Genomic DNA, 8,887 nt, shown 5'->3' with positions numbered 1-8,887 from the left:
CCTTTTTATAGTATCAGCAGGGCCTTAATTAGAGTCAGGTGTTCTCATTAGCCGGGAGCAGCACCTGCTCTGGTCAGTCAAGGAACAGAAAACTGTTAATCCAGTGGCCAGTATATCTCCCTTCTGCTATTCTGCTGTACCCAACTGGCCAGAGTCTATCACATTTCTCAATTAGGCCAATGTCATGGTTGCAGTTTTGGTTATATAAATGGTGGAGTGATAAATGTGTGTGTGACATGAAAGTGTAAAAGACGGTTACTCACCGTTGTAACTGTTGTTCTTCGAGATGTGTTGCTCCTATCCATTCCAGTTAGATGTGCGCGCGCCGCGTGCACGGCTCGTCGGAAGATTTTTACCCTAGCAACACTCGGCGGGTCGGCTGGCGCCCCCTGGAGTGGCGCTGCTATAGCGCTGGATATATACCCCAGCTGACCCGTCCGCTTCTCAGTTCCTTCTTGCCGGCTACTCCGACAGTGGGGAAGGAGGGCGGGTCTGGAATGGATAGGAGCAACACATCTCGAAGAACAACAGTTACAACGGTGAGTAACCGTCTTTTCTTCTTCGAGTGATTGCTCCTATGCATTCCAGTTAGGTGATTCCCAAGCCTTACCTAGGTGGTGGGGTCGGAGTGAGACGTGGCAGAGTGTAAGACTGCTGAGCCGAAGGCTGCATCATCTCTAGATTGTTGCACCAAGGCGTAGTGGGCAGCAAAGGTGTGTACCGAAGACCAGGTAGCCGCCCGACAGATGTCCTGGATGGGGACATGGGCCAGGAAGGCGGCAGAAGAGGCTTGCGCTCTCGTGGAGTGAGCGGTGAGACGGCTAGCTGGCACACGAGCAAGCTCGTAGCATGTCCGGATACATGATGTCACCCAGGAGGAGATCCTCTGCGAGGAGACCGGCTTGCCCTTCTTGCGATCGGCAACCGCTATGAATAGCTGGGGCGAACGCCGGAAGGGCTTCGTTCGCTCTATGTAAAACGCGAGGGCCCTGCGGACGTCGAGGCTGTGAAGCTGCTGTTCACGACGTGAGGCGTGTGGCTTCGGGGAAAAAAACCGGGAGGAAAATGTCCTGGTTCACATGGAAGGCCGACACCACCTTAGGGAGGAAGGCTGGGTGTGGCCGAAGCTGCACCTTATCTCCATGGAAGATGGTATACGGTGGACCAGCCGTTATGGCGTGAAGCTCGGAAACTCGTCTTGCTGAAGTTATAGCGACGAGAAAGGCCGTTTTCCATGACAAATAGAGAAGGGAACACGTGGCCAAGGGCTCAAAGGGGGCTCCCATAAGCTTGGCTAAAACTAAGGTCAGATCCCAGGAAGGTGCAGGACGCCGTACCAGCGGGTACAAGCGATCTAGTCCTTTAAGGAAGCGGGAAACCATCTGATTGGAAAAGATGGACCGTTCTCCTATGCCTGGTCGAAAGGCGGAAATGGCCACCAGGTGCACCTTCAAGGAGGAGACTGCGAGACCTTGCTCCTTGAGAGACCAGAGGTAGTCCAGGGTCGTAGGAATAGGGACCACAAAAGGATTGAGACCCTTCTGATCGCACCAAAGCGCGAAACACTTCCATTTCGTGAGGTAGGTCGACTGAGTGGACGGCTTCCTGCTTTCCATCAGGACTTGCTGCACCGCAGCAGAACCGTCCCGCTCCGCTTGGGTCAGCCACGTAGGAACCAAGCTGTAAGATGGAGGGACTGCAGGTCCGGGTGGCGAAGCCTGCCGAAGTCCTGCGTTATCAGGTCCGGCCATAAGAGGAGGGGAATGGGATCCTGTACGGAGAGATCGAGCAGCAGGGTGTACCAGTGCTGTCTCGGCCAAGCCGGAGCGACGAGTATGAGGCGGGCCCTGTCACTCCAGAGCTTGAGTAGCACCCGGTGTATGAGGGGAAACGGAGGGAAGGCATATAGCAGGTGACCCGTCCAGGAGCGGAGGAATGCGTCCGATAGGGAGCCCTGAGAGCGACCGTGGTAAGAGCAGAACTGGTGGCATTTCCTGTTCTCTTTGGAGGCAAACAGGTCTATTTGGGGAACACCCCACCTCTGGAAAACTGTGTGGATAACATCCGGGCGAATCGACCACTCGTGGGAGAGGAATGACCTGCTGAGATGGTCGGCCAGCGTGTTCTGCACTCCTGGAAGAAGCGATGCTACCAGGTGAATAGAGTGGGTTATGCAGAAGTCCCAAAGGTGCATCGCTTCCGTGCAAAGCAGGGATGAACGAGCTCCGCCCTGTCTGTTGACGTAAAACATCGCCGTTGTGTTGTCCGTGAAAACGGCCACGCAGCGCCCTTGGAGATGGGCGTGGAAGGTTTGACAGGCCAAGCGAACCGCCTGCAGCTCCCTGACATTGATATGCAGGGAGAGTTCTTGGGGCGACCAGAGACCCTGGGTGTGCAGGTTGTTGAGGTGCGCACCCCAGCCCAATGCCGAAGCATCCGTGGTCAAGGTGACAGAGGGGTGGGGTGGGCGGAATGGAACTCCGGCACACACTACCTCTGGGTTCAGCCACCAGTTGAGCAGCTCGAAGGTTGATCTCGGGACTGTGACCACCATATCTATGGAGGCGCGGTGCGGGCGGTACACCGACGCAAGCCAAGTCTGAAAGGAGCGAAGACGTAGCCTCGCGTACATGGTCACGAATGTGCATGCCGCCATGTGGCCCAGGAGGCAGAGGCAAGACCGCACCGTTGTTGTCGGAAAGGACTGTAGGTCTCTGACGAGGGAAGCCAAAGTTTGGTGCTGAGGTCGAGGGAGGCAGGCCCTGCCTAAATTGGAATCGAGGACCGCACCGATGAACTCCACCCTTTGTGTTGGAGCCAAGGTAGACTTCTCGGCATTGATCATAAGGCCTAGCCGCTGAAACAGGCCTAGGATCTCGGCCATTTGACTCGTTACAAGTTGGCGGGATGATCCGCGGACCAGCCAGTCGTCGAGATATGGGTAAACATGTATGCGACGACGGCGAAGGGCCGCGGCAACCACTGCCATGCACTTGGTGAAGACCCTCGGTGCCGTTGAGAGGCCGAAGGGGAGCACCGTAAACTGGTAGTGCATGGTGTTGATGACGAAGCGCAGGTAGCGGCGATGAGGGGGGTAAATCGCGATGTGGAAGTACGCGTCCCTCATGTTGAGGGCGGCAAACCAGTCTCCCGGATCCAGGGAGGGAATAATGGTCCCCAGGGTTACCATGCGGAACTTGAGCTTGAGCAGATATCTGTTGAGCTCTCGGAGGTCTAGTATGGGTCGTAGACCTCCCTTCGCCTTGGGGATTAGGAAATATCGGGAATAAAATCCCCTGCCTCGCATGCCTTCCGGCACCTCCTCGATGGCACCCAAACTCAACAGAGTCTCGACCTCTTGTAAGAGGAACTGCTCGTGAGAGGGGTCCCTGAAGAGGGACAGGGAGGGAGGGGGCGAAACAAACTGGAGTCGGTAACCAAACTGCACCGTGTGGAGTACCCAGTTGTCTGTTGTTATCTGGGACCACGCCGGTAGGAAGTGGGAAATACGGTTGAAAAACAAAGGGGAAGGATCCGGTAAAGAAACTGGTGGGCCGTCCTCCGGCGTCCCATCAAAAATTTGGTTTAGGCCCCGGTGGGGGCTTGGAGGGTGCTTGGGGCTGATTTCCCCAGTTGCCCGACGGTCTACGCCGATTCACTCTGCCCCGCGCCTATTATCGGGGCGCGGCCGGGGCTGGTTGAACGGGCGGTATGGCTGTGGCCTGAAGGATCTCCGCTGGGTAACCGGTGTGTGCATGCCCAGGGAGCGGATAGTGACCCGACCATCCTTGAGGGTCTGCAGGCTTGAGTCTGTTTTTTCGGAAAACAGACCCTGGGTATCAAACGGTAAGTCCTGGATCGTGTGTTGGACTTCAGGCGGCAACGTGGAGGCCTGCAGCCATGAATTCTCCTCATGGTTACCCCAGAGGCCAAAGTCCTGGCTCCTGAATCTGCAGAGTCCAGAGAGGCTTGGAGTGCCGACCGGGAGGCTTTCTTACCCTCCTCAATAAGGGCCGGGAGTCTGACGGCACCAGCTCATTGAACTTTGACAGAGACACCAAGGTGTTATGGGTGTATCTGCTGAGGAGAGCCAGCTGGTTGGCAATCCTCAGTTGGAGGCCACCGGCTGAATAGAACTTCCATCCCAAAAGATCCATCCGTCGCGCCTCTTTAGATTTCGGAGCTGGAGCTGGCTGTCCATGGCGCTCTCAATCATTAACAGACTGCACTACCAGCGAGTCCGGAGCCGGGTGTGTATACAGATACTTATGCCCTCTGGATGGGACCGAGTATTTCCTTTCCACCCCCCGAGCAGTGGGAGGGATGGAAGCCGGCGACTGCCAAATAGTATCTGCATTTCTCTGGATGGTGCGAATAAAGGGTAAAGCCACCCGAAGAGGCGCATCAGCCCCGATTATGCTGACCACAGGGTCATCATCCTCTGCCACCTCCTCAACGGGCAGGTTAATGTTCTGAGCCACCCATTGAAGTAAGTCCTGGTGGGCTCGGAGATCAATCGGGGGAGGGCCCGATGACGACGCCCCCACCACCGCCTCATCCAGCGAGGAAGACGATGATAGGCCCGGGACTAGTGTGTCCGGTGGGGGCTCGTCAATGTGCGGCAAAGTCTCTGCGACCGGGGGTTGCTCGGCCCCTACAGGTGGCGGAGGTTCCTCTACCAATGACGAGGGAGGAGGTCGGCTGACCGTAGCCTCAGGCGCCCTGTGTTCAGCAGTTCTGGGGTACTGAGATGGGGGTACCACTTGAGCCTCATGATAGGCCCATGGGGTCCAGAAGCCCCATTGGGGGGGACCCTGGTCCTGCCCTTGAGGGTCAGTGCGTGGCTCGGCTACGCTGTCCACTTGAGAGGAGACAGACGGCTGCCACGAAGGCCACGGCGGGGCGGAGAGGCTGTGGGACTGCGCCATCGACGCTGTCGGTCTGTCCCTGGACGGTACCGGTCGTCACGGTGCCAGGAGCGAGATCGGGACCATCGACCGTGCCGGTGCCGGGAGGTCGACCGGGATCTCGATTCCCGGCGGTGGGAGTGGCTGCGGGATGAACGGTACCGGGAACGGTACCGAGATCCAGATCTGCGCCGATACCGCCGGTCAGGAGAGCGGGACCGGGATCATTTCCGGGAGTGCGACCGGTACCGCGATGGAGAGCGGTACCGGGACTGCGACCGGCGCCGAGATCTGGATCGGCGTGAAGGAGAACGTCTCCGGGACCTGGAGTACCATCTCTCTCGTCTGTCAGGGGAAGGAGGCCGCATGATAGCCGGCTTACCCACTGACTTCACAGCCCGCATCGGCGGTGCCGGGGGCTGGATACGCGGCGGCTCGGTGAGCGCTATTAGCTCTCTCGCCGTCGAAAAAGTTTCGGGTGTCGATGGGAGAGGCAGCTCGACCACGGTTTGCACCGGGGAGCAAGGCGGTACCGGACTCAACGGCTCTTGCGGCGCCGGAGTCGACGGTACAGTGCAAGGTTTGGGTGCCGGCGGAGTCGGTGCCGGAGGTGTCGGAGCCGGTGGTTGGGCAAGCGGTCCTGGTGCAGTTGCCTTGGAGGCCATCTGCGCCGGCTTACGCTTCCTCACAGGAGAGAGGGAACGGTGCCGGGACGCTGGTGCCGGTTGCTGCTTTTTCATAGTCTCGGTACCGGACCGGCCAGGAACCGCTGGGGCACTCCGTACCGAAGAGGACTGCGGAGCGGCTGATGTCGGCACCGCAGGGCTAAGTGCCGACTCCATCAAGAGCTGCTTTAGACGAAAGTCTCGCTCTTTCTTTGTCCGCGGCTTAAACGACTTGCAAATAGGGCACTTATCTGCACGATGAGACTCTCCTAAGCACCGTAGGCAGGAGTCGTGAGGATCTCCAATCGGCATGGGCCGCTGACAGGCTGAGCAAGGCTTAAATCCCGGTGCCTTGGGCATCAGCCCGCACCGGTACGGGAAAAGAAGGGCTAGGCCCCCCGATTTCCCCTAACTAACTATACTAATGAACTAATCTAACTATTTTTAAGAACTATATACAATAACTACAAAGAAGAAATCAGAGAGAAGCTAGGGCTATGGAGGTCAAAGGAGCACTCCACCATTCCAACGACCGTCACGGGCGGTAAGAAGGAACTGAGGAGCGGATGGGTCGGCTGGGGTATATATCCAGCGCTATAGCGGCGCCACTCCAGGGGGCGCCAGCCGACCCGCCGAGTGTTGCTAGGGTAAAAATCTTCCGACGAGCCGTGCACGCGGCACGCGCACACCTAACTGGAATGCATAGGAGCAATCACTCGAAGAAGAAATCTGAATTATGGACAACAAGTAACAGAATCAGATAGACACCAGAAATGAGGAAAGAAAGGCAGACATGGTCTTATGGGGTAGAAGTAGTGTCCATTAATTTCCCATATGCTTATCACTAACATGAGGACAGTTATTCTTGTGTCACATGGAAGGATTGGGTAAGCCACAGAGAGTCCAAATTCTAACTGAGGAGAGCCTTGGGGAAGAGAAAAGTAAATAACCTGAGTGTCCAGAAAAAAGAGCCTGGGTCTGATAATGGATTACTGCTAAGATCCCTAAAAGAAGTTTTGTAAAATGATATGCAGTTTATGCTTGTACCTGCATTACTTAACCTGTCAGCCATTCTAATTCCAGAACAGTTACGCTCCCACAAGTTCCCAGAATTCAAAAAAGCTATGGTAAGACTTTGTTGACCATAACATTGTGGAAGACTGGACACCAGCCCAGGTGCGTCGGAAAATCAGACAAAAAAGAAACGTGTTCTGGGATACTAGTGCTGGAGTTGAGCTTTTTGGAATGTCAATTTGAAACTTCACTGACCTTGAGAGCTTACGGGAACATGAACAAGGGTTCCAAGAATGGTTGTCATCAATTCTACAAAACATGTATTCTTAGTCTAAAGGACCACTTGCAGAGGAATTATTAATTGCGTATAGTATGAAAGCTATTGTTAATGCATTTGACCAAATATAAACCAGTGTAAATTTGCTAATTAATCAAACAAATGATGATAATGTTGGTTGGAAAAAAGCAAGTCATTAACTTTTCTCATCTATAGAAGCTATATGTTAGACAAAATTAAGGGTGTGTTTTTGAATACAGAAGAGGAAAGAATACCATCATTTATTATCCCTGACAAACTAAGGAATGGTATCACAAAAAGGAGTTAGATTGGTGTCAAGTGTGTAAATTTACAAAGGTTACATACCATGAGATGGCATGTAATATATCAACGGAATCGCTCTTGCCAATACTATGCACGGTACAAAAGTTTACCACATGCATTAAAGTTTTACCAGTAGGAGTATTGGAACCTACCTATCAGTGTATAATTTGAAAGAAGTTTGTGTCACCACCTCAGATACTGTTAGATACCAAGAGAGGAACTTGGAAAGCCTCAGACCTTTCATGTTGTACTCACGAAGGGGAAGTCTATATGTGCAGATGTGATGTTTTGCAATCCCAAATACCACTGTGTGGCTTTACCCTTGAAAATACATTTCCTAATTGCACAGTACAGTTGAAGCAATGGGGACCAAACAAAGTTAAAACAACCTATTCAGGTAATAGTAAGTATTCAGTACAGAGCAATTACCTTTGGGTTTAATTGGCTGTTGTTTTGTATAAGTCCTGAAGTGCCAGTAATAATAAATGGGGAAATATTGTATCCAGTTTCTGTGTTTCATAATGTCATTGAAAACCAGGCACAGTTAGATTTGCAGAAGGAAGCTATTAGGTATATACTTAATTTTGGACATCCTAACAGATGACCACATGCATGCTGTACTTCGGATGAGTGTCTCTCACTGGCCAAACTTCAGCAAACTAGATATGAGAACCAACCTCAGACGCCTCCCTGACTCAGAAAGTGCACTCTTTATTTGTGATTAGAGAGAGGATTATGTGTTTTTTACCGGGTTTTTTCCGTTTTCCATAATTCTGGCATGTTTTTAAATGGACAATACTGTACCTAGAAACAGCCTATTGAAATGCATACAAAACAAGCAGAACTTAAAATATAAATCAATACAGGTGACTTTAAATCTTATTAAAATATGTAGAATCTGTTTGGCCCAGACAAGATTGTGCTTAGGTTTATGTGGCCCTCTTGTGTAATAAGGTTGGGCACCATTGGCTTAAACTGAGAGGCATAAAATCTAAATGTTTCCACTTATTTTTAATGATTTCAGTAAAGATAAATTAAATTTTAAAACCCCTGTTTTAAAATGGCTGATTTCACCATAAATGCATACCTTCCAAAAGAAAGGAGTAGGAGGGACTTGGCATATAGCCAATGCCTTGGACAAAAAGGGAGCGGGACTAATACAGGGCCTTTAACTGGCACGATGATGCTGTGAGGGCATGGAAACCTGTCAAAATATGATAAGGAAAAGTATAATTGTTGGTATATGAGGGGTAGGGAGTGTTACATTTCTGGGGTTAACTGTACCTCTGCCCCCTCCATGATCTGCTCAAGGGCACCCCTTTTGGTTTCAGGCCTCTAGCCATCATCTCTTTCTATGAGCTGGAATCAGTGTTCCTCTCCCTTCAGACCAGAGTTCTAGGCTTGCAGTACCCCTCCAAATCATTGTGCTCATCCCAGTATCATGTCTGACCTTAGTTCAGAGTCTGCAGTTCTGTTATCTCCCGGGGGCTAAGACAGTGTTCACCAGTGACCAGCCAGCTTTCACAATGTACAGTACATTTATTTAGGACAAAATATAACAGAGAAAACAAACAGCGTACATGCATGCTAGCTTGCCTGGTATCTCACCCATCTTCCCCATGGAGACCCTGGTAGGTTTCCAGACCTTCAAACCCGTCCAGCAGAGTTTTGCCCTTTTGATTACAGTTTCCAGTGGCGGC

This window comes from Mauremys reevesii, linkage group 2 (assembly GCF_016161935.1).
Source record: "Mauremys reevesii isolate NIE-2019 linkage group 2, ASM1616193v1, whole genome shotgun sequence".
NCBI classification, from domain to species: Eukaryota; Metazoa; Chordata; order Testudines; family Geoemydidae; genus Mauremys; species Mauremys reevesii.
This window is presented reverse-complemented; position numbering follows the sequence as displayed.